We start from the raw sequence: 25,870 nt of genomic DNA on the forward strand, positions 1-25,870 counted from the left end.
CATTCACCCAAAAATCGCAGTGACATGTTTGTTATCAGCATAGGTGTTATCAGCATAGGTGTTTTGGTTCCATCGCAAAAGAAAGCTTGGATTATTCTTTCGGTGTTCATTCACTCACAAATAGCAGAGCGATGCGTAATAAGCTTAAACAAAGCCAAACAGGTTGTTTTGGGTTCCAGCTACATAGAAAGAAGCATCTTGGATTTCGCCTATTTCATGTCGTGTTCTTTGGTGTTAATGCACATTGACCCAGAAATCGCAAAGTGTATGTAATGAGACCAACATAAGAAAACGCCGTCTTTTCGCTTCCATATGCATAGAAAGAAGACGAATAAGCTTTCACAGGGCTTAATCAATTCTCATGGTGTTTTTTGGGTGTGCACCAGAATCGCCCCCAACCCAAGCAAAAAGGTGTTTTGGGTTCCATCTACATAAAAGGAAGACGAATAGGCTTTGATTGAGCTTATTTCAAATTGGTGTTTTCGGGGTTACAATGCACATTTACCCAAAAATCGCAGAGTGAAATGTTTGTCATGAGCCCAAATTAAACATAGGTGTCTGGGTTCCATCTCAATAAAAAGAGGACGAATAAGCTTTGATTGTTCTTTCGTTGTTCATTCACCCACAAATAGCAAAGCGAAGTTTAATCAGCCAAAACAAAGCAAAACAGGTTCTTTTGCGGTCCATCTCAATAGAAAGAAGAATCATGGCTTTCGCTTATTTCAAGTCGTGTTCTTTGGTGAAAATGCACATTGACTCAGAAATCGCACAGTGTATGTACTGAAACCAACATAAGAAAACACCGTCTTTTCGCTTCCCTATGAGTAGAAAGAAGACGAATAAGCTTTAATTGTGCTTATTTGAATTCGCATGGTGTTTTTTGGGTGTGCACCAGAATCACCCCCAACCAAAGCAAAAAGGTGTTTTGGGTTCCATCTTCATAAAAAGAAGATGATAACGCTCTGATTGGGCTTATTTCAAATTGGTGTTTTTGGGGTTAGAATGCACATTCACCCAAAAATTGCAGTGACATGTTTGTTATCAGCCCTAATCAAGCATAGGTGTTTTGGGTCAATCTCAATAGAAAGAGGACAAATAAGCTTTGATTTTTCTTTCGGTGTTCATTCAGCCACAAATAGCATAACGAAGTTTAATAAGTCTAAACTAGGCAAAAGAGTTTCTTTTGGGTTCCAACTACATAGAAAGAAGAATCTTGCATTTCGCTCATTTCAATTTGGGTTCTTTGGTGTTAATGCACATTCACCCAGAAAACGCAAAGTTTATGTAATGAGACCAAAATAACAAAACAGCGTCTTTTTGCTTCCCTATGCATAGAAAGAATACGAATAAGCTTTGATTGGGCTTATTTCAATTCACATGTTGTTTTTTGGGTGTTCACCAGAATCAACCCAACCAAAGCAAAAAGGCCTTGTGGGTTCCATCTGCACTAAAAAAAGATGATAAAGCTCTGATTGGGCTTATTTCAAATTGGTGTTTTCATGTCGTGTTCTTTGGTGTTAATGCATATTGACCCAGAAATCGCAAAGTGTGTGTATTGAAACCAAAATATCAAAACACCGTCTTTTCACATGCATATGAGTAGAAAGAAGACGAATAAGCTTTAATTGTGCTTATTTCAATTCGCATGGTGTTTTTTTGGGTGTGCACCAGCATCACCCCCAACCAAACAAAAACGGTGTTTTGGATTCTATCTACATAAAAAGAAGATGATAACGCTCTGATTGGGCTGATTTCAAATTGATGTTTTTGGGGTTAGAATGCACATTCACCCAAAAATCGCAGTGACATGTTTGTTATCAGCATAGGTGTTATCAGCATAGGTGTTTTGGTTCCATCGCAAAAGAAAGCTTGGATTATTCTTTCGGTGTTCATTCACTCACAAATAGCAGAGCGATGCGTAATAAGCTTAAACAAAGCCAAACAGGTTGTTTTGGGTTCCAGCTACATAGAAAGAAGCATCTTGGATTTCGCCTATTTCATGTCGTGTTCTTTGGTGTTAATGCACATTGACCCAGAAATCGCAATGTGTATGTAATGAGACCAACATTAGAAAACACCGTCTTTTCGCTTCCATATGTATGGAAAGAAGACGAATAAGCTTTCACAGGACTTATTTCAATTCTCATGGTGTTTTTTCGGTGTGCACCAGAATTGCCCCCAAAAAGGTGTTTTGGGTTCCATCTACATAAAAGGAAGACGAATAGGCTTTGATTGAGCTTATTTCAAATTGGTGTTTTCGGGGTTACAATGCACATTCACCCAAAAATCGCAGAGTGAAATGTTTGTCATGATAAAGCTCTGATTGGGCTTATTTCCAATTGTTGGTTTTGGGGTTAGAATGCACATTCACCCCGAAATCGCAGATGCTAAATGTTTGTTATCAGTCCAAATCAAGAATAGGTGTTTTGGTTCCATCTCAATAGAAAGAAGACGAATAAGCTTTAATTGTTCTTTCGGTGTTCATTCACCCACAAACAGCAAAGCGAGGTGTAGTAAGCCAAAACAAAGCAAAACAGGTTGTTTTGGCTTCCATCTACATAGAAAGAAGAATCTTGGATGTCACGTATTTCATGTCGTGTTCTTTGGTGTAAATGCACATTGATCCAGAAATCGCACAGTGTATGTAATGAGACCAATATAACACAACACTGTCTTTTCGCTTCCATGTGCGTAGAAAGAAGAGGAATAAGCTTTGATTGTGCTTATTTCAATTTGCATGGTGGTTTTTGGGTGTGCACCAGAATCAGCCCCAACCCAAGCAAAAAGGTGTTTTGGACTCTATCTACATAAAAAGAAGATGATAACGCTCTGATTGGGCTGATTTCAAATTGGTCTTTTGGGGGTTAGAATGCACATTGACCCAGAAATCGCAAAGTGTGTGTAATGAGACCAAATAAAGCATAGGTGTTTTGGTTCCATCGCAATAGAAAGCTTCGATAGTTCTTTCGGTGTTCATTCACTCACAAAGCGTGTTCTCCTTGCACGAGGCTAGGGCTTCCTCTTTTCGCCCATGCATCGGATTGATCACAGCGAAGGGAGATGGTTGTATTTTTCTACTAATTACCCATTATCCTTGTGTCTTTGGCCTGCTTTAATTGCGTTAGTTCGATTTAATTCTTAATTTTGTCCTTTGATTAAGTTTCCTCTGTGTAATAATTATTAATTTTATTTTAATTTTCCCTCTCTCCTTCTAAAATTTTTACCCTTCATTCCCACCCCCCTTAGTCCTTTAATTTTCCCCTATCCCCCCTCCCCCCCCACTGTAGCTTACCTTAACGTTCGGAGGCACTAGGCCTCTGCGAAGTGCGCCCAGCCGCAGGGGCGCAGCTGCCTAGGCCTGGCTCCTGGTTGGACGAAGGGCCTTTTTTCGGCAGCGCCTGGTACCGTGCCGCAGCGGGGGGGTGCCTCCAGCTCTGCTGGGCCTTCTTAGGCTTTCCCGAGCCCCCCCCCCGCCGATTTCCGAGGCCGGATTCGGCCTTCTTTTGTCCTTGGCAGCCCTCCCTGCGAAGCGGGGAGGCCTGGTGTCTTGCGGGGCTGCAGGGAGGCAGGCGCGGCCTAACTTGGGCCTGGGTGCAGGCCCATTGTGTTCAGCTGCCTTTCCCTGCTGCGTTTTGGCGGGAACGCCATTTTCCAGGCTTAAATTGCTCACGCAGGCCATCTAGTGGCCGTTCTGAGCATTGCAGCCTCCCTGATTTAATTATAAAGAAATACTTTAGACTGTTAACTGCTGCCACTTTGTGGACATTCTGTGCATTGCAGCCTGTTGTTTTATTTGAGTACAGGGAAGCTAATTTGCTGCCAGCTAGTGGCCAATAAAGGAAAAGGCACTTTCTGCTTAATTGTATGCTCCTTAATTGAGTAGCTTACTCTTTTATTTGGGTTCATTTTGTGATCGCCAGGTATCTGGGGTGCATTAACTTCTTTTCTCATGTTGATATTTCTCTTTTTTGGTAGCCATCATGTCTCCGAAGAGAGTCCCAGTGCAGTCTGCCTTGACCGTTCCGCCTAAAAGAAAGAAGACGAATAAGCTTTAATCGTGCTTATTTCAATTCGCATGGTGTTTTTGGGTGTGCATCAGAATCACCCCCAACCAAACAAAAAAGGTGTTTTGGATTCTATCTACATAAAAAGAAGATGATAACGCTCTGATTGGGCTGATTTCAAATTGATGTTTTTGGGGTTAGAATGCACATTCACCCAAAAATCGCAGTGACATGTTTGTTATCAGCATAGGTGTTATCAGCATAGGTGTTTTGGTTCCATCGCAAAAGAAAGCTTGGATTATTCTTTCGGTGTTCATTCACTCACAAATAGCAGAGCGATGCGTAATAAGCTTAAACAAAGCCAAACAGGTTGTTTTGGGTTCCAGCTACATAGAAAGAAGCATCTTGGATTTCGCCTATTTCATGTCGTGTTCTTTGGTGTTAATGCACATTGACCCAGAAATCGCAAAGTGTATGTAATGAGACCAACATAAGAAAACGCCGTCTTTTCGCTTCCATATGCATAGAAAGAAGACGAATAAGCTTTCACAGGGCTTAATCAATTCTCATGGTGTTTTTTGGGTGTGCACCAGAATCGCCCCCAACCCAAGCAAAAAGGTGTTTTGGGTTCCATCTACATAAAAGGAAGACGAATAGGCTTTGATTGAGCTTATTTCAAATTGGTGTTTTCGGGGTTACAATACACATTTACCCAAAAATCGCAGAGTGAAATGTTTGTCATGAGCCCAAATTAAACATAGGTGTCTGGGTTCCATCTCAATAAAAAGAGGACGAATAAGCTTTGATTGTTCTTTCGTTGTTCATTCACCCACAAATAGCAAAGCGAAGTTTAATCAGCCAAAACAAAGCAAAACAGGTTCTTTTGCGGTCCATCTACATCGAAAGAAGAATCATGGCTTTCGCTTATTTCAAGTCGTGTTCTTTGGTGAAAATGCACATTGACTCAGAAATCGCACAGTGTATGTACTGAAACCAACATAAGAAAACACCGTCTTTTCGCTTCCCTATGAGTAGAAAGAAGATGAATAAGCTTTAATTGTGCTTATTTGAATTCGCATGGTGTTTTTTGGATGTGCACCAGAATCACCCCCAACCAAAGCAAAAAGGTGTTTTGGGTTCCATCTTCATAAAAAGAAGATGATAACGCTCTGATTGGGCTTATTTCAAATTGGTGTTTTTGGGGTTAGAATGCACATTCACCCAAAAATTGCAGTGACATGTTTGTTATCAGCCCTAATCAAGCATAGGTGTTTTGGGTCAATCTCAATAGAAAGAGGACAAATAAGCTTTGATTTTTCTTTCGGTGTTCATTCAGCCACAAATAGCATAACGAAGTTTAATAAGTCTAAACTAGGCAAAAGAGTTTCTTTTGGGTTCCAACTACATAGAAAGAAGAATCTTGCATTTCGCTCATTTCAATTTGGGTTCTTTGGTGTTAATGCACATTCACCCAGAAAACGCAAAGTTTATGTAATGAGACCAAAATAACAAAACAGCGTCTTTTTGCTTCCCTATGCATAGAAAGAATACGAATAAGCTTTGATTGGGCTTATTTCAATTCACATGTGGTTTTTTGGGTGTTCACCAGAATCAACCCAACCAAAGCAAAAAGGCCTTGTGGGTTCCATCTACACTAAAAAAAGATGATAAAGCTCTGATTGGGCTTATTTCAAATTGGTGTTTTCATGTCGTGTTCTTTGGTGTTAATGCATATTGACCCAGAAATCGCAAAGTGTGTGTATTGAAACCAAAATATCAAAACACCGTCTTTTCACATGCATATGAGTAGAAAGAAGACGAATAAGCTTTAATTGTGCTTATTTCAATTCGCATGGTGTTTTTTTGGGTGTTCACCAGCATCACCCCCAACCAAACAAAAAAGGTGTTTTGGATTCTATCTTCATAAAAAGAAGATGATAACGCTCTGATTGGGCTTATTTCAAATTGGTGTTTTTGGGGTTAGAACGCACATTCACCCAAAAATTGCAGTGACATGTTTGTTATCAGCCCTAATCAAGCATAGGTGTTTTGGGTCAATCTCAATAGAAAGAGGACAAATAAGCTTTGATTTTTCTTTCGGTGTTCATTCAGCCACAATTAGCATAACGAAGTTTAATAAGTCTAAACTAGGCAAAAGAGTTTCTTTTGGGTTCCAACTACATAGTTGGAATAGTTCCAACTACATAGAACTACATAGTTCCAACTACATAGAAGAATCTTGCATTTCCCTCATTTCAATTTGGGTTCTTTGGTGTTAATGCACATTCACCCAGAAAACGCAAAGTTTATGTAATGAGACCAAAATAACAAAACAGCGTCTTTTTGCTTCCCTATGCATAGAAAGAATACGAATAAGCTTTGATTGGGCTTATTTCAATTCACATGTTGTTTTTTGGGTGTTCACCAGAATCAACCCAACCAAAGCAAAAAGGCCTTGTGGGTTCCATCTGCACTAAAAAAAGATGATAAAGCTCTGATTGGGCTTATTTCAAATTGGTGTTTTCATGTCGTGTTCTTTGGTGTTAATGCATATTGACCCAGAAATCGCAAAGTGTGTGTATTGAAACCAAAATATCAAAACACCGTCTTTTCACATGCATATGAGTAGAAAGAAGACGAATAAGCTTTAATTGTGCTTATTTCAATTCGCATGGTGTTTTTTTGGGTGTGCACCAGCATCACCCCCAACCAAACAAAAACGGTGTTTTGGATTCTATCTACATAAAAAGAAGATGATAACGCTCTGATTGGGCTGATTTCAAATTGATGTTTTTGGGGTTAGAATGCACATTCACCCAAAAATCGCAGTGACATGTTTGTTATCAGCATAGGTGTTATCAGCATAGGTGTTTTGGTTCCATCGCAAAAGAAAGCTTGGATTATTCTTTCGGTGTTCATTCACTCACAAATAGCAGAGCGATGCGTAATAAGCTTAAACAAAGCCAAACAGGTTGTTTTGGGTTCCAGCTACATAGAAAGAAGCATCTTGGATTTCGCCTATTTCATGTCCTTTGGTGTTAATGCACATTGACCCAGAAATCGCAAAGTGTATGTAATGAGACCAACATTAGAAAACACCGTCTTTTCGCTTCCATATGTATGGAAAGAAGACGAATAAGCTTTCACAGGACTTATTTCAATTCTCATGGTGGTTTTTCGGTGTGCACCAGAATTGCCCCCCAAAAGGTGTTTTGGGTTCCATCTACATAAAAGGAAGACGAATAGGCTTTGATTGAGCTTATTTCAAATTGGTGTTTTCGGGGTTACAATGCACATTCACCCAAAAATCGCAGAGTGAAATGTTTGTCATGATAAAGCTCTGATTGGGCTTATTTCCAATTGTTGGTTTTGGGGTTAGAATGCACATTCACCCCGAAATCGCAGATGCTAAATGTTTGTTATCAGTCCAAATCAAGAATAGGTGTTTTGGTTCCATCTCAATAGAAAGAAGACGAATAAGCTTTAATTGTTCTTTCGGTGTTCATTCACCCACAAACAGCAAAGCGAGGTGTAGTAAGCCAAAACAAAGCAAAACAGGTTGTTCTGGCTTCCATCTACATAGAAAGAAGAATCTTGGATGTCACGTATTTCATGTCGTGTTCTTTGGTGTAAATGCACATTGATCCAGAAATCGCACAGTGTATGTAATGAGACCAATATAACACAACACTGTCTTTTCGCTTCCATGTGCGTAGAAAGAAGAGGAATAAGCTTTGATTGTGCTTATTTCAATTTGCATGGTGGTTTTTGGGTGTGCACCAGATTCAGCCCCAACCCAAGCAAAAAGGTGTTTTGGACTCTATCTACATAAAAAGAAGATGATAACGCTCTGATTGGGCTGATTTCAAATTGGTCTTTTGGGGGTTAGAATGCACATTGACCCAGAAATCGCAAAGTGTGTGTAATGAGACCAAATAAAGCATAGGTGTTTTGGTTCCATCGCAATAGAAAGCTTCGATAGTTCTTTCGGTGTTCATTCACTCACAAAGCGTGTTCTCCTTGCACGAGGCTAGGGCTTCCTCTTTTCGCCCATGCATCGGATTGATCACAGCGAAGGGAGATGGTTGTATTTTTCTACTAATTACCCATTATCCTTGTGTCTTTGGCCTGCTTTAATTGCGTTAGCTCGATTTAATTCTTAATTTTGTCCTTTGATTAAGTTTCCTCTGTGTAATAATTATTAATTTTATTTTAATTTTCCCTCTCTCCTTCTAAAATTTTTACCCTTCATTCCCACCCCCCTTAGTCCTTTAATTTTCCCCTATCCCCCCTCCCCCCCCCACTGTAGCTTACCTTAACGTTCGGAGGCACTAGGCCTCTGCGAAGTGCGCCCAGCCGCAGGGGCGCAGCTGCCTAGGCCTGGCTCCTGGTTGGACGAAGGGCCTTTTTTCGGCAGCGCCTGGTACCGTGCCGCAGCGGGGGGTGCCTCCAGCTCTGCTGGGCCTTCTTAGGCTTTCCCGAGCCCCCCCCCCCGCCAATTTCCGAGGCCGGATTCGGCCTTCTTTTGTCCTTGGCAGCCCTCCCTGCGAAGCGGGGAGGCCTGGTGTCTTGCGGGGCTGCAGGGAGGCAGGCGCGGCCTAACTTGGGCCTGGGTGCAGGCCCATTGTGTTCAGCTGCCTTTCCCTGCTGCGTTTTGGCGGGAACGCCATTTTCCAGGCTTAAATTGCTCACGCAGGCCATCTAGTGGCCGTTCTGAGCATTGCAGCCTCCCTGATTTAATTATAAAGAAATACTTTAGACTGTTAACTGCTGCCACTTTGTGGACATTCTGTGCATTGCAGCCTGTTGTTTTATTTGAGTACAGGGAAGCTAATTTGCTGCCAGCTAGTGGCCAATAAAGGAAAAGGCACTTTCTGCTTAATTGTATGCTCCTTAATTGAGTAGCTTACTCTTTTATTTGGGTTCATTTTGTGATCGCCAGGTATCTGGGGTGCATTAACTTCTTTTCTCATGTTGATATTTCTCTTTTTTGGTAGCCATCATGTCTCCGAAGAGAGTCCCAGTGCAGTCTGCCTTGACCGTTCCGCCTAAAAGAAAGAAGACGAATAAGCTTTAATCGTGCTTATTTCAATTCGCATGGTGTCAGGGGTTCAGGAGCAGAGTCACTGGAGAGGGAAGAAACAGAGAGCGAGGGGGAGGAGTCGGAAGGAAATGTCAGCGGCGACAGTAGTCCAAGATCTCTGAGTCTCTCCAGTGACTCGGACAGGGCAAGGGGAGTGCCCAGGGGGACACCTCGGGAAGAAGGGGACTCAGAGAGTAGCAGCTGGAAATCCGGACCAGCGTCCCCCCCAGAGTGCAGTAGGGGGGAGGAGTCCAAGGCATCGGGATCAGGGAGCGCGCAGGCAGAGGGAGAACGTGAGGCAGGAGTGGCCACACCCTCGTCAGGGAGCGAGGAAACGGTCATCCGGAAAGTAAAACGCGCGCGCGCGCCAAGTTCAAATGTACAGGAGGGCGGCAAGGTGGGCAGCCCGGGTAAGGAGCCAGGTCCTAAAGCCCGCCGAAGAGAGGGGGAGGAGTCAGAGGGGTCTAGCTCCGCGTCGGAAGAGTCCAGGAGGAATGAGACCCCGGGGGGTAGTAAGACCCAGAGGAAGAGAGAGAGAAGGAAGAGGTGGAGTAAGATTAGAGTCTTGAACTGGTGCACGGGGGGTGGAGATCCAGACAGAGCTTCGCCGGTCTAAAGTCCAGACGTAGGGCTGGGACGCTGAGACTTGTAAATGGAGACTATTCTTCAATAAAGACTTTGATACTGTACTATCGGCTAGCGTTGGTCCTTGGTGAGCTGGGACCCGGAGCCAGCCCTGACAGTAAGCTCTGTCTCCAATTTTAAAGTTTTGGCACCAAGAACCTCGCCACGTGAGTCGGCGCAGCGAGGACAGAGGAGGGGTGCTTACAGAGCTCACAAAACTAAGGCAAGATGACGACGGAAGAGCAGATAAAAGCCCTGCAAGAAGCGGTGACACAACTCAGCACTGAGGTAATTGCATCCAGGAAGAGAGAGGAGGAGATGGTTACCTCCTGCCGGGATCTCCAGGCCAGGTTGGACGTGCTTTCCAAAGAGGGGCAAACGGGAGCCAAGGCAGAAGGCATAGGTTTGGGGAGAAGGGGAGGAAGCCTTGTATCGCATTTCGACGGGAGTTTGCAGCAGTACCCCAACTTCAGAGCAGACCTGCTGTTTGCGCTGGATTTACTTGACAAAGACTTTAGAGATGAGAGAGAGAGAGTGGGGTTTATCTTGTCCCATTTGCATGGGGAAGCCAAAACGTGGCTGCGGAATCTATGGAGGGACAATGATCCAGCGCTCCAAGATGCGAAGGCTTTTATTAAAGCAATGGACTCCTGCTTTTTATCAAAGGTAGACGTCGATATTGCCAGGAGGGACATACATGGACTTAAACAAGGCAAAGCCAGCGTGCGGCAGTACCATACTCGATTTTTCGGACTGGTTCATGCCCTGGGGTGGGAAAAAGATTCTGCGCCAGTCAGAGACCTCTTTTGGGAGGGGTTGAATGCAGATGTAAAAGCGGAGATTGGAAGAGGGGAGAGACCAAGGAGCACCCAGCAGGTAGTCCAGAGGGCTCTGGAGATCGGGGTGCATCTGGAAGAACGTCCTTGCAACAGGGAAGAAGGGCGTTGGGGAAGGGCACCAGCCAGAGCACCTCCCTTCTTTCCCAGAGAAGCAGCGCGTGCGCACTCCACACCCTCGCAGGGAGGGGGAGAAGAGCCGATGGAGATAGGAGGTGCCAGGGCTCAGTCAGCTAACAGAGCCCTAACACCGGGAGCAGCCAAAACGAAGCCTCCTAGAGGGAACAGGAAGTGCTACATCTGCGACAGTGCTCAACACATGGCGAAAGAGTGTCCCCAGAGGCTCCACAAGCACACTGCAGCCTCCGCAACAGTCGCTGAAGCAGCTCAATTGAAAACGCAGCAACAGTTAAACGACAGAGTCTGGCTGGAGGAAGAGGCACTGGGGTCCAGTCAGACAAGTCAATGAAACAATCCCCAGCACTTTTGCAACCCACAGACCCCCTCCCACCCAAACCAGTGGTGCAGCTTACAGCGTCTCTCCAACTGCCCAATGGACGCACTCTGGAGGTGCCGATCACCATTGACTCCGGCAGCAACGCTGACTTTATAGGACTGGAATTCATTCAGCAGCACAATATACCACTGCTACCAGCCACGCTGCCCCTGAACGTTGTCACGGTGGATGGCAGAGACTTGTTAGGGGGGCAGGTGGTGCAACAAACGCAACCAATGGTGATGCGGATTGGAAATCACCGAGAAGTCATCAGCTTTAATGTCACACACCTGTCGGACACGCCTGTAGTCCTCGGCATGAGTTGGCTGCACAGGCACAGCCCAGCATTGGCGTGGTACCAACGCCAACTGACCTTCGGCTCCTCCTATTGCGCGGAACATTGCATCCTTCCTAGCCCGGAAGAAGGAGGGGACGACCCGCAGCTACAATTAGGCACGCTGCAAGCAGTGCCTCGCAAGTATGCAGCGTTTTTGGAGGTTTTCTGCGAGAAGGAAGCGGACAAGCTGCCCCCCCACAGGCCCTATGACTGCAAGATTGACCTCCTGCCAGGAGCGACGCTGCCAGCCGGGAAACTGTATTCCATGTCTGAGGATGAGCTGCAGGAGCTCAAGGAGTTCATAGACCTCAACTTGAAGCGCGGTTTCATCCGGGAGTCGAAGGCAGCGGGGGGCAGTCCTGTATTCTTTGTGAAGAAGAGGGACACGCCCCAAAAAAGACTTGTGGTAGACTTCAGAATTTTAAATTCCAGAACCAAGCCCGCGGCCTTTCCCATGCCCAAGATAGATGACCTGCTGGCGACGGCGAGGAAAGGACGCGTTTTTACAAAGTTGGATCTGCGAGGGGCGTACAACCTGATTCGCATACGGGAAGGAGACGAGTGGAAGACTGCCATGTTCACGCCCCTGGGCACATATGAATACAGAGTTATGCCCTTCGGTTTACAAAATGGCGCCCACTGTTTTCAAGCTTTCATGCATCACGTCCTGGCGGGTCTCCTCTACAAGACATGCGTCTGCTTCTTGGACGACATCCTGATATTCTCAGAATCGGAGGAGGCCCACGAAGGTGACGTCAAGGAAGTTCTGCAGAGACTGCAGGAGCATCGGCTGTATGCCAAGCTGGAGAAGTGCCAGTTCGACAGGACGGAGGTGGATTTCCTAGGCTACAAGCTGTCGGACAAGGGGCTTGCCATGGACAGCGCCAAGGTTCGCGCAGTGTTGGACTGGAAGAGCCCGCGCAATCGGAAGGAGGTCCAGCGGTTTGTGGGGTTCGCCAACTTTTACCGCAAGTTCATCAAGGGGTTCGCGATGCAGACGGCGGCCATTACTGACACGCTCAGCTCTAAGAAGAAGAAGTTCATCTGGACGGAGCAAGCGGAGCAGTCCTTTCAGAACCTTAAGCGTCTCTTCTCGTCCGAAGGGCAGCTACTGCATGTGAATCCCAGCAAACCGATGAGGGTTGAAACAGACGCCTCAGACAGAGCCGTGGGCGCCGTACTGTTGCAGGAGGACCCGCATGGGGACTGGAGACCGTGTGCCTTCTACTCTAGGAAGCTCAGCAAGTCGGAGCAAAACTACACCATCTGGGACAGGGAGTTGCTGGCCATTCATGCAGCATTCAAGGCGTGGCGACACTTCCTCGTCGGGGCCAAGCACACCGTGCAGGTCCGCACGGATCATAAGAACCTGGAGTACTGGCGCACGGCAAGATTCCTAAACCAGCGACACATCAGATGGGCGGAATTTTTCGCGGATTTCGACTTCAGGATAGAATACATCCCAGGCGACAACAACATCATGGCGGATGCACTGTCCAGGAAGCCGCAATACCTCGAAGAGGCGGCACCAGCAGCGGCCAAGCACATTTTCGCTCCGAAAGCGTGGGCGTGCGCTGCAGCAACCGTGGACTTGGAGGCGGTCCGTCGAGCACTGCAGAGGGACCCCTTTGCACAAGCCAAGATGGAGGAGGTGCACAAGGGCACGGTGAAGGACGACGAGTTCCAAGTACGAGACGGATTGCTCATCCGCAGAGGGGCCCTCTACGTACCGGGAGACGACCTCCGGGCGAAAGTACTGCAGCAGTTACACGACGCACCCACCGCCGGGCACTTTGGCAAGGAGAAGACGGCAGAACTCGTTGCCAGAGATTTTTGGTGGCCCAAGATGCGGGGGGAAGTCGCGGAGTACGTCTCGAGGTGCGACACCTGCCAAAGGGCCAAGTCAGTCCACAAACCTCCGGCGGGACTGCTCGAACCGCTGCAGACTCCGAGCGAACCGTGGGAGAGGGTGGCCCTGGACTTTGTCACGGATTTACCCAGCTCAAGGGGTAAAACGGCAGTGCTAGTGGTGGTGGACATGTTCACTAAAATGGCCCACTTCATTCCGTGCGCGAAGGTCGCCACGGCAGAACAGACCGCCAAACTGTTCATAGACCACGTCTTCAGAGTGCATGGACTGCCACGGTCTATCTTGTCCGACAGGGGGCGCCAGTTCATTTCGAGCTTCTGGCAGAAGCTGATGGGTTTCCTGAACGTCAAGATCAACCTAGCGTCGGCGAGACACCCGCAGACCAATGGACAAGCGGAACGCGTCAACGCCGTCATGCAGCAGTACCTGAGATGCTACGCAAATCAACAGCCGACGACATGGGTGGACTACCTGCCGCTCGCTGAGTTCGCTTACAACAACACGAAGCACGTGTCCACAGGGGTGACGCCGTTCTTCGCCAACAACGGGAGGCATCCCAGAACCTTCCCGGGATTAGAGAGACTGGGGGAGGGGGAGCCACAGGCAGCGGAAGTCTTGGCGGCGGAATTGCAGGAAGTTCACGAGCAGCTTAGGAGGCAGTTAGAGCTGGCAAAGCACGCATACAAACTGCAGGCTGACAAGCACAGGAGGGTTGGTGAAGACATACAGGTGGGAGACTGGGTGTGGTTAGCGGCCCACGCAGTGCCGACCAGATCCTTAGCTAAGAAGAAACTCGGACATAAGCAGCTAGGACCTTACCTAGTTGAGGCACAGATCAATCCGGTGGCCTTCCGGTTGACACTTCCGGAAGGATCCAGAATGCACCCAGTATTCCATAGGTCGGTGCTCACGCCCTACAAAGCACCTCACCGATTTCAGGCGCAGGGCACGGCACCAGACCGGTATGAGGAGATCCCCCCAAGGAGGGAGTCGCCAAGAAGGGAACCCATCAACCAGGTCACAGAGATTTTGGACTCGAGATGGGGGGAAGAGGGAGTAGAATATTTTCTCGCAAGGGAAGGTACCCCGGCCAGCGCCAACAGTTGGGTGCCGGACTATGCCCTGGACGAGCCTCTCCTCAAAGAGGAGTTTCATGCCTTGTTCCCACACAGGCCCATGCCAGCCGAGTATTTCGACGACTGGCTTTTCACACCCACGCTTTCTACCAGCACGTTCCAGGGATTCACCTCGGACGAAGAACCACCATTAGACACACGTTCACCGGAGGGCTCGCCCTCGGGGTTTGCCTCAGACCGCTCGTTTTGGTGGGACAATCGAGGAGAGGAGAGGTGGCTGAGGGGCCCTTGGCAGGCAACGGACCCAGAGGGGAACGAGGGTGAGAGGGACATGGACGTGATGGGGGAGGACGTTGGGTTCGAGCATGGCGGCACGGAGATGGAAGCAGAGGAGAACGAGGTCGGCGAAGACATGGAGGACGAGCCGGATTTCTCTAACTGGATGCACGCCACGGGGGACGAACTGTATCCACCATTCACCCCCACAACGACGGAGCACCCAGCACCCCCGCCGGAGGAAGGGGAGGGGGGAAGGGGGGGCTTCGAGGGGGGGATGGATGTCAGGGGTTCAGGAGCAGAGTCACTGGAGAGGGAAGAAACAGAGAGCGAGGGGGAGGAGTCGGAAGGAAATGTCAGCGGCGACAGTAGTCCAAGATCTCTGAGTCTCTCCAGTGACTCGGAGGATTCACAGAAAGGGGCCCCCATGGTCAGGGCAAGGGGAGTGCCCAGGGGGACACCTCGGGAAGAAGGGGACTCAGAGAGTAGCAGCTGGAAATCCGGACCAGCGTCCCCCCCAGAGTGCAGTAGGGGGGAGGAGTCCAAGGCATCGGGATCAGGGAGCGCGCAGGCAGAGGGAGAACGTGAGGCAGGAGTGGCCACACCCTCGTCAGGGAGCGAGGAAACGGTCATCCGGAAAGTAAAACGCGCGCGCGCGCCAAGTTCAAATGTACAGGAGGGCGGCAAGGTGGGCAGCCCGGGTAAGGAGCCAGGTCCTAAAGCCCGCCGAAGAGAGGGGGAGGAGTCAGAGGGGTCTAGCTCCGCGTCGGAAGAGTCCAGGAGGAATGAGACCCCGGGGGGTAGTAAGACCCAGAGGAAGAGAGAGAGAAGGAAGAGGTGGAGTAAGATTAGAGTCTTGAACTGGTGCACGGGGGGTGGAGATCCAGACAGAGCTTCGCCGGTCTAAAGTCCAGACGTAGGGCTGGGACGCTGAGACTTGTAAATGGAGACTATTCTTCAATAAAGACTTTGATACTGTACTATCGGCTAGCGTTGGTCCTTGGTGAGCTGGGACCCGGAGCCAGCCCTGACACATGATGTTTTTGGGTGTGCATCAGAATCACCCCCAACCAAACAAAAAAGGTGTTTTGGATTCTATCTACATAAAAAGAAGATGATAACGCTCTGATTGGGCTGATTTCAAATTGATGTTTTTGGGGTTAGAATGCACATTCACCCAAAAATCGCAGTGACATGTTTGTTATCAGCATAGGTGTTATCAGCATAGGTGTTTTGGTTCCATCGCAAAAGAAAGCTTGGATTATTCTTTCGGTGTTCATTCACTCACAAATAGCAGAGCGATGCGTAATAAGCTTAAACAAAGCCAAACAGGTTGTTTTGGGTTCCAGCTACATAGAAAGAAGCATCTTGGATTTCGCCTATTTCATGTCGTGTTCTTTGGTGTTAATGCACATTGACCCAGAAATCGCAAAGTGTATGTAATGAGACCAACATAAGAAAACGCCGTCTTTTCGCTTCCATATGCATAGAAAGAAGACGAATAAGCTTTCACAGGGCTTAATCAATTCTCATGGTGTTTTTTGGGTGTGCACCAGAATCGCCCCCAACCCAAGCAAAAAGGTGTTTTGGGTTCCATCTACATAAAAGGAAGACGAATAGGCTTTGATTGAGCTTATTTCAAATTGGTGTTTTCGGGGTTACAATGCACATTTACCCAAAAATCGCAGAGTGAAATGTTTGTCATGAGCCCAAATTAAACATAGGTGTCTGGGTTCCATCTCAATAAAAGAGGACGAATAAGCTTTGATTGTTCTTTCGTTGTTCATTCACCCACAAATAGCAAAGCGAAGTTTAATCAGCCAAAACAAAGCAAAACAGGTTCTTTTGCGGTCCATCTACATCGAAAGAAGAATCATGGCTTTCGCTTATTTCAAGTCGTGTTCTTTGGTGAAAATGCACATTGACTCAGAAATCGCACAGTGTATGTACTGAAACCAACATAAGAAAACACCGTCTTTTCGCTTCCCTATGAGTAGAAAGAAGACGAATAAGCTTTAATTGTGCTTATTTGAATTTGCATGGTGTTTTTTGGGTGTGCACCAGAATCACCCCCAACCAAAGCAAAAAGGTGTTTTGGGTTCCATCTTCATAAAAAGAAGATGATAACGCTCTGATTGGGCTTATTTCAAATTGGTGTTTTTGGGGTTAGAATGCACATTCACCCAAAAATTGCAGTGACATGTTTGTTATCAGCCCTAATCAAGCATAGGTGTTTTGGGTCAATCTCAATAGAAAGAGGACAAATAAGCTTTGATTTTTCTTTCGGTGTTCATTCAGCCACAAATAGCATAACGAAGTTTAATAAGTCTAAACTAGGCAAAAGAGTTTATTTTGGGTTCCAACTACATAGAAAGAAGAATCTTGCATTTCGCTCATTTCAATTTGGGTTCTTTGGTGTTAATGCACATTCACCCAGAAAACGCAAAGTTTATGTAATGAGACCAAAATAACAAAACAGCGTCTTTTTGCTTCCCTATGCATAGAAAGAATACGAATAAGCTTTGATTGGGCTTATTTCAATTCACATGTTGTTTTTTGGGTGTTCACCAGAATCAACCCAACCAAAGCAAAAAGGCCTTGTGGGTTCCATCTGCACTAAAAAAAGATGATAAAGCTCTGATTGGGCTTATTTCAAATTGGTGTTTTCATGTCGTGTTCTTTGGTGTTAATGCATATTGACCCAGAAATCGCAAAGTGTGTGTATTGAAACCAAAATATCAAAACACCGTCTTTTCACATGCATATGAGTAGAAAGAAGACGAATAAGCTTTAATTGTGCTTATTTCAATTCGCATGGTGTTTTTTTGGGTGTGCACCAGCATCACCCCCAACCAAACAAAAACGGTGTTTTGGATTCTATCTACATAAAAAGAAGATGATAACGCTCTGATTGGGCTGATTTCAAATTGATGTTTTTGGGGTTAGAATGCACATTCACCCAAAAATCGCAGTGACATGTTTGTTATCAGCATAGGTGTTATCAGCATAGGTGTTTTGGTTCCATCGCAAAAGAAAGCTTGGATTATTCTTTCGGTGTTCATTCACTCACAAATAGCAGAGCGATGCGTAATAAGCTTAAACAAAGCCAAACAGGTTGTTTTGGGTTCCAGCTACATAGAAAGAAGCATCTTGGATTTCGCCTATTTCATGTCGTGTTCTTTGGTGTTAATGCACATTGACCCAGAAATCGCAATGTGTATGTAATGAGACCAACATTAGAAAACACCGTCTTTTCGCTCCCATATGTATGGAAAGAAGACGAATAAGCTTTCACAGGACTTATTTCAATTCTCATGGTGTTTTTTCGGTGTGCACCAGAATTGCCCCCAAAAAGGTGTTTTGGGTTCCATCTACATAAAAGGAAGACGAATAGGCTTTGATTGAGCTTATTTCAAATTGGTGTTTTCGGGGTTACAATGCACATTCACCCAAAAATCGCAGAGTGAAATGTTTGTCATGATAAAGCTCTGATTGGGCTTATTTCCAATTGTTGGTTTTGGGGTTAGAATGCACATTCACCCCGAAATCGCAGATGCTAAATGTTTGTTATCAGTCCAAATCAAGAATAGGTGTTTTGGTTCCATCTCAATAGAAAGAAGACGAATAAGCTTTAATTGTTCTTTCGGTGTTCATTCACCCACAAACAGCAAAGCGAGGTGTAGTAAGCCAAAACAAAGCAAAACAGGTTGTTTTGGCTTCCATCTACATAGAAAGAAGAATCTTGGATGTCACGTATTTCATGTCGTGTTCTTTGGTGTAAATGCACATTGATCCAGAAATCGCACAGTGTATGTAATGAGACCAATATAACACAACACTGTCTTTTCGCTTCCATGTGCGTAGAAAGAAGAGGAATAAGCTTTGATTGTGCTTATTTCAATTTGCATGGTGGTTTTTGGGTGTGCACCAGAATCAGCCCCAACCCAAGCAAAAAGGTGTTTTGGACTCTATCTACATAAAAAGAAGATGATAACGCTCTGATTGGGCTGATTTCAAATTGGTCTTTTGGGGGTTAGAATGCACATTGACCCAGAAATCGCAAAGTGTGTGTAATGAGACCAAATAAAGCATAGGTGTTTTGGTTCCATCGCAATAGAAAGCTTCGATAGTTCTTTCGGTGTTCATTCACTCACAAAGCGTGTTCTCCTTGCACGAGGCTAGGGCTTCCTCTTTTCGCCCATGCATCGGATTGATCACAGCGAAGGGAGATGGTTGTATTTTTCTACTAATTACCCATTATCCTTGTGTCTTTGGCCTGCTTTAATTGCGTTAGCTCGATTTAATTCTTAATTTTGTCCTTTGATTAAGTTTCCTCTGTGTAATAATTATTAATTTTATTTTAATTTTCCCTCTCTCCTTCTAAAATTTTTACCCTTCATTCCCACCCCCCTTAGTCCTTTAATTTTCCCCTATCCCCCCTCCCCCCCCCCACTGTAGCTTACCTTAACGTTCGGAGGCACTAGGCCTCTGCGAAGTGCGCCCAGCCGCAGGGGCGCAGCTGCCTAGGCCTGGCTCCTGGTTGGACGAAGGGCCTTTTTTCGGCAGCGCCTGGTACCGTGCCGCAGCGGGGGGTGCCTCCAGCTCTGCTGGGCCTTCTTAGGCTTTCCCGAGCCCCCCCCCGCCGATTTCCGAGGCCGGATTCGGCCTTCTTTTGTCCTTGGCAGCCCTCCCTGCGAAGCGGGGAGGCCTGGTGTCTTGCGGGGCTGCAGGGAGGCAGGCGCGGCCTAACTTGGGCCTGGGTGCAGGCCCATTGTGTTCAGCTGCCTTTCCCTGCTGCGTTTTGGCGGGAACGCCATTTTCCAGGCTTAAATTGCTCACGCAGGCCATCTAGTGGCCGTTCTGAGCATTGCAGCCTCCCTGATTTAATTATAAAGAAATACTTTAGACTGTTAACTGCTGCCACTTTGTGGACATTCTGTGCATTGCAGCCTGTTGTTTTATTTGAGTACAGGGAAGCTAATTTGCTGCCAGCTAGTGGCCAATAAAGGAAAAGGCACTTTCTGCTTAATTGTATGCTCCTTAATTGAGTAGCTTACTCTTTTATTTGGGTTCATTTTGTGATCGCCAGGTATCTGGGGTGCATTAACTTCTTTTCTCATGTTGATATTTCTCTTTTTTGGTAGCCATCATGTCTCCGAAGAGAGTCCCAGTGCAGTCTGCCTTGACCGTTCCGCCTAAAAGAAAGAAGACGAATAAGCTTTAATCGTGCTTATTTCAATTCGCATGGTGTTTTTGGGTGTGCATCAGAATCACCCCCAACCAAACAAAAAAGGTGTTTTGGATTCTATCTACATAAAAAGAAGATGATAACGCTCTGATTGGGCTGATTTCAAATTGATGTTTTTGGGGTTAGAATGCACATTCACCCAAAAATCGCAGTGACATGTTTGTTATCAGCCCTAATCAAGCATAGGTGTTTTGGGTCAATCTCAATAGAAAGAGGACAAATAAGCTTTGATTTTTCTTTCGGTGTTCATTCAGCCACAAATAGCATAACGAAGTTTAATAAGTCTAAACTAGGCAAAAGAGTTTCTTTTGGGTTCCAACTACATAGAAAGAAGAATCTTGCATTTCGCTCATTTCAATTTGGGTTCTTTGGTGTTAATGCACATTCACCCAGAAAACGCAAAGTTTATGTAATGAGACCAAAATAACAAAACAGCGTCTTTTTGCTTCCCTATGCATAGAAAGAATACGAATAAGCTTTGATTGGGCTTATTTCAATTCACATGTTGTTTTTTGGGTGTTCACCAGAATCAACCCAACCAAAGCAAAAAGGCCTTGTGGGTTCCATCTACACTAAAAAAAGATGATAAAGCTCTGATTGGGCTTATTTCAAATTGGTGTTTTCATGTCGTGTTCTTTGGTGTTAATGCATATTGACCCAGAAATCGCAAAGTGTGTGTATTGAAACCAAAATATCAAAACACCGTCTTTTCACATGCATATGAGTAGAAAGAAGACGAATAAGCTTTAATTGTGCTTATTTCAATTCGCATGGTGTTTTTTTGGGTGTGCACCAGCATCACCCCCAACCAAACAAAAAAGGTGTTTTGGATTCTATCTTCATAAAAAGAAGATGATAACGCTCTGATTGGGCTTATTTCAAATTGGTGTTTTTGGGGTTAGAATGCACATTCACCCAAAAATTGCAGTGACATGTTTGTTATCAGCCCTAATCAAGCATAGGTGTTTTGGGTCAATCTCAATAGAAAGAGGACAAATAAGCTTTGATTTTTCTTTCGGTGTTCATTCAGCCACAAATAGCATAACGAAGTTTAATAAGTCTAAACTAGGCAAAAGAGTTTCTTTTGGGTTCCAACTACATAGTTGGAATAGTTCCAACTACATAGAACTACATAGTTCCAACTACATAGAAGAATCTTGCATTTCGCTCATTTCAATTTGGGTTCTTTGGTGTTAATGCACATTCACCCAGAAAACGCAAAGTTTATGTAATGAGACCAAAATAACAAAACAGCGTCTTTTTGCTTCCCTATGCATAGAAAGAATACGAATAAGCTTTGATTGGGCTTATTTCAATTCACATGTTGTTTTTTGGGTGTTCACCAGAATCAACCCAACCAAAGCAAAAAGGCCTTGTGGGTTCCATCTGCACTAAAAAAAGATGATAAAGCTCTGATTGGGCTTATTTCAAATTGGTGTTTTCATGTCGTGTTCTTTGGTGTTAATGCATATTGACCCAGAAATCGCAAAGTGTGTGTATTGAAACCAAAATATCAAAACACCGTCTTTTCACATGCATATGAGTAGAAAGAAGACGAATAAGCTTTAATTGTGCTTATTTCAATTCGCATGGTGTTTTTTTGGGTGTGCACCAGCATCACCCCCAACCAAACAAAAACGGTGTTTTGGATTCTATCTACATAAAAAGAAGATGATAACGCTCTGATTGGGCTGATTTCAAATTGATGTTTTTGGGGTTAGAATGCACATTCACCCAAAAATCGCAGTGACATGTTTGTTATCAGCATAGGTGTTATCAGCATAGGTGTTTTGGTTCCATCGCAAAAGAAAGCTTGGATTATTCTTTCGGTGTTCATTCACTCACAAATAGCAGAGCGATGCGTAATAAGCTTAAACAAAGCCAAACAGGTTGTTTTGGGTTCCAGCTACATAGAAAGAAGCATCTTGGATTTCGCCTATTTCATGTCCTTTGGTGTTAATGCACATTGACCCAGAAATCGCAATGTGTATGTAATGAGACCAACATTAGAAAACACCGTCTTTTCGCTTCCATATGTATGGAAAGAAGACGAATAAGCTTTCACAGGACTTATTTCAATTCTCATGGTGGTTTTTCGGTGTGCACCAGAATTGCCCCCAAAAAGGTGTTTTGGGTTCCATCTACATAAAAGGAAGACGAATAGGCTTTGATTGAGCTTATTTCAAATTGGTGTTTTCGGGGTTACAATGCACATTCACCCAAAAATCGCAGAGTGAAATGTTTGTCATGATAAAGCTCTGATTGGGCTTATTTCCAATTGTTGGTTTTGGGGTTAGAATGCACATTCACCCCGAAATCGCAGATGCTAAATGTTTGTTATCAGTCCAAATCAAGAATAGGTGTTTTGGTTCCATCTCAATAGAAAGAAGACGAATAAGCTTTAATTGTTCTTTCGGTGTTCATTCACCCACAAACAGCAAAGCGAGGTGTAGTAAGCCAAAACAAAGCAAAACAGGTTGTTTTGGCTTCCATCTACATAGAAAGAAGAATCTTGGATGTCACGTATTTCATGTCGTGTTCTTTGGTGTAAATGCACATTGATCCAGAAATCGCACAGTGTATGTAATGAGACCAATATAACACAACACTGTCTTTTCGCTTCCATGTGCGTAGAAAGAAGAGGAATAAGCTTTGATTGTGCTTATTTCAATTTGCATGGTGGTTTTTGGGTGTGCACCAGAATCAGCCCCAACCCAAGCAAAAAGGTGTTTTGGACTCTATCTACATAAAAAGAAGATGATAACGCTCTGATTGGGCTGATTTCAAATTGGTCTTTTGGGGGTTAGAATGCACATTGACCCAGAAATCGCAAAGTGTGTGTAATGAGACCAAATAAAGCATAGGTGTTTTGGTTCCATCGCAATAGAAAGCTTCGATAGTTCTTTCGGTGTTCATTCACTCACAAAGCGTGTTCTCCTTGCACGAGGCTAGGGCTTCCTCTTTTCGCCCATGCATCGGATTGATCACAGCGAAGGGAGATGGTTGTATTTTTCTACTAATTACCCATTATCCTTGTGTCTTTGGCCTGCTTTAATTGCGTTAGCTCGATTTAATTCTTAATTTTGTCCTTTGATTAAGTTTCCTCTGTGTAATAATTATTAATTTTATTTTAATTTTCCCTCTCTCCTTCTAAAATTTTTACCCTTCATTCCCACCCCCCCTTAGTCCTTTAATTTTCCCCTATCCCCCCTCCCCCCCCCACTGTAGCTTACCTTAACGTTCGGAGGCACTAGGCCTCTGCGAAGTGCGCCCAGCCGCAGGGGCGCAGCTGCCTAGGCCTGGCTCCTGGTTGGACGAAGGGCCTTTTTTCGGCAGCGCCTGGTACCGTGCCGCAGCGGGGGGTGCCTCCAGCTCTGCTGGGCCTTCTTAGGCTTTCCCGAGCCCCCCCCCCGCCGATTTCCGAGGCCGGATTCGGCCTTCTTTTGTCCTTGGCAGCCCTCCCTGCGAAGCGGGGAGGCCTGGTGTCTTGCGGGGCTGCAGGGAGGCAGGCGCGGCCTAACTTGGGCCTGGGTGCAGGCCCATTGTGTTCAGCTGCCTTTCCCTGCTGCGTTTTGGCGGGAACGCCATTTTCCAGGCTTAAATTGCTCACGCAGGCCATCTAGTGGCCGTTCTGAGCATTGCAGCCTCCCTGATTTAATTATAAAGAAATACTTTAGACTGTTAACTGCTGCCACTTTGTGGACATTCTGTGCATTGCAGCCTGTTGTTTTATTTGAGTACAGGGAAGCTAATTTGCTGCCAGCTAGTGGCCAATAAAGGTAAAGGCACTTTCTGCTTAATTGTATGCTCCTTAATTGAGTAGCTTACTCTTTTATTTGGGTTCATTTTGTGATCGCCAGGTATCTGGGGTGCATTAACTTCTTTTCTCATGTTGATATTTCTCTTTTTTGGTAGCCATCATGTCTCCGAAGAGAGTCCCAGTGCAGTCTGCCTTGACCGTTCCGCCTAAAAGAAAGAAGACGAATAAGCTTTAATCGTGCTTATTTCAATTCGCATGGTGTTTTTGGGTGTGCATCAGAATCACCCCCAACCAAACAAAAAAGGTGTTTTGGATTCTATCTACATAAAAAGAAGATGATAACGCTCTGATTGGGCTGATTTCAAATTGATGTTTTTGGGGTTAGAATGCACATTCACCCAAAAATCGCAGTGACATGTTTGTTATCAGCATAGGTGTTATCAGCATAGGTGTTTTGGTTCCATCGCAAAAGAAAGCTTGGATTATTCTTTCGGTGTTCATTCACTCACAAATAGCAGAGCGATGCGTAATAAGCTTAAACAAAGCCAAACAGGTTGTTTTGGGTTCCAGCTACATAGAAAGAAGCATCTTGGATTTCGCCTATTTCATGTCGTGTTCTTTGGTGTTAATGCACATTGACCCAGAAATCGCAAAGTGTATGTAATGAGACCAACATAAGAAAACGCCGTCTTTTCGCTTCCATATGCATAGAAAGAAGACGAATAAGCTTTCACAGGGCTTAATCAATTCTCATGGTGTTTTTTGGGTGTGCACCAGAATCGCCCCCAACCCAAGCAAAAAGGTGTTTTGGGTTCCATCTACATAAAAGGAAGACGAATAGGCTTTGATTGAGCTTATTTCAAATTGGTGTTTTCGGGGTTACAATGCACATTTACCCAAAAATCGCAGAGTGAAATGTTTGTCATGAGCCCAAATTAAACATAGGTGTCTGGGTTCCATCTCAATAAAAAGAGGACGAATAAGCTTTGATTGTTCTTTCGTTGTTCATTCACCCACAAATAGCAAAGCGAAGTTTAATCAGCCAAAACAAAGCAAAACAGGTTCTTTTGCGGTCCATCTACATCGAAAGAAGAATCATGGCTTTCGCTTATTTCAAGTCGTGTTCTTTGGTGAAAATGCACATTGACTCAGAAATCGCACAGTGTATGTACTGAAACCAACATAAGAAAACACCGTCTTTTCGCTTCCCTATGAGTAGAAAGAAGACGAATAAGCTTTAATTGTGCTTATTTGAATTCGCATGGTGTTTTTTGGGTGTGCACCAGAATCACCCCCAACCAAAGCAAAAAGGTGTTTTGGGTTCCATCTTCATAAAAAGAAGATGATAACGCTCTGATTGGGCTTATTTCAAATTGGTGTTTTTGGGGTTAGAATGCACATTCACCCAAAAATTGCAGTGACATGTTTGTTATCAGCCCTAATCAAGCATAGGTGTTTTGGGTCAATCTCAATAGAAAGAGGACAAATAAGCTTTGATTTTTCTTTCGGTGTTCATTCAGCCACAAATAGCATAACGAAGTTTAATAAGTCTAAACTAGGCAAAAGAGTTTCTTTTGGGTTCCAACTACATAGAAAGAAGAATCTTGCATTTCGCTCATTTCAATTTGGGTTCTTTGGTGTTAATGCACATTCACCCAGAAAACGCAAAGTTTATGTAATGAGACCAAAATAACAAAACAGCGTCTTTTTGCTTCCCTATGCATAGAAAGAATACTGTCAGAGCTGGCTCCGGGTCCCAGCTCACCAAGGACCAACGCTAGCCGATCGTACAGTATCAAAGTCTTTATTGAAGAATAGTCTCCATTTACAAGTCTCAGCGTCCCAGCCCTACGTCTGGACTTTAGACCGACGTAGCTCTGTCTGGATCTCCACCCCCTGTGCACCAGTTTAATACTCTAATCTTACTCCACCTCTTCCTTCTCTCTCTCTTCCTCTGGGTCTTACTACCCCCCGGGGTCTCATTCCTCCTGGACTCTTCCGACGCAGAGCTTGACCCCTCTGACTCCTCCCCCTCTCTTCGGCGGGCTTTAGGACCTGGCTCCCTACCCGGGCTGCCCACCTTGCCGCCCTCCTGTACATTTGAACTTGGCGCGCGCGCGCGTTTTACTTTCCGGATGACCGTTTCCTCGCTCCCTGACGAGGGTGTGGTCAGTCCTGCCTCACGTTCTCCCTCTGCCTGCGCGCTCCCTGATCCCGATGCCTTGGACTCCTCCCCCCTACTGCACTCTGGGGGGGACGC

The sequence above is a fragment of the Podarcis tiliguerta genome, assembly GCF_965153285.1.
Source record: "Podarcis tiliguerta genome assembly, chromosome: 6".
Lineage (NCBI taxonomy): Eukaryota > Metazoa > Chordata > Lepidosauria > Squamata > Lacertidae > Podarcis > Podarcis tiliguerta.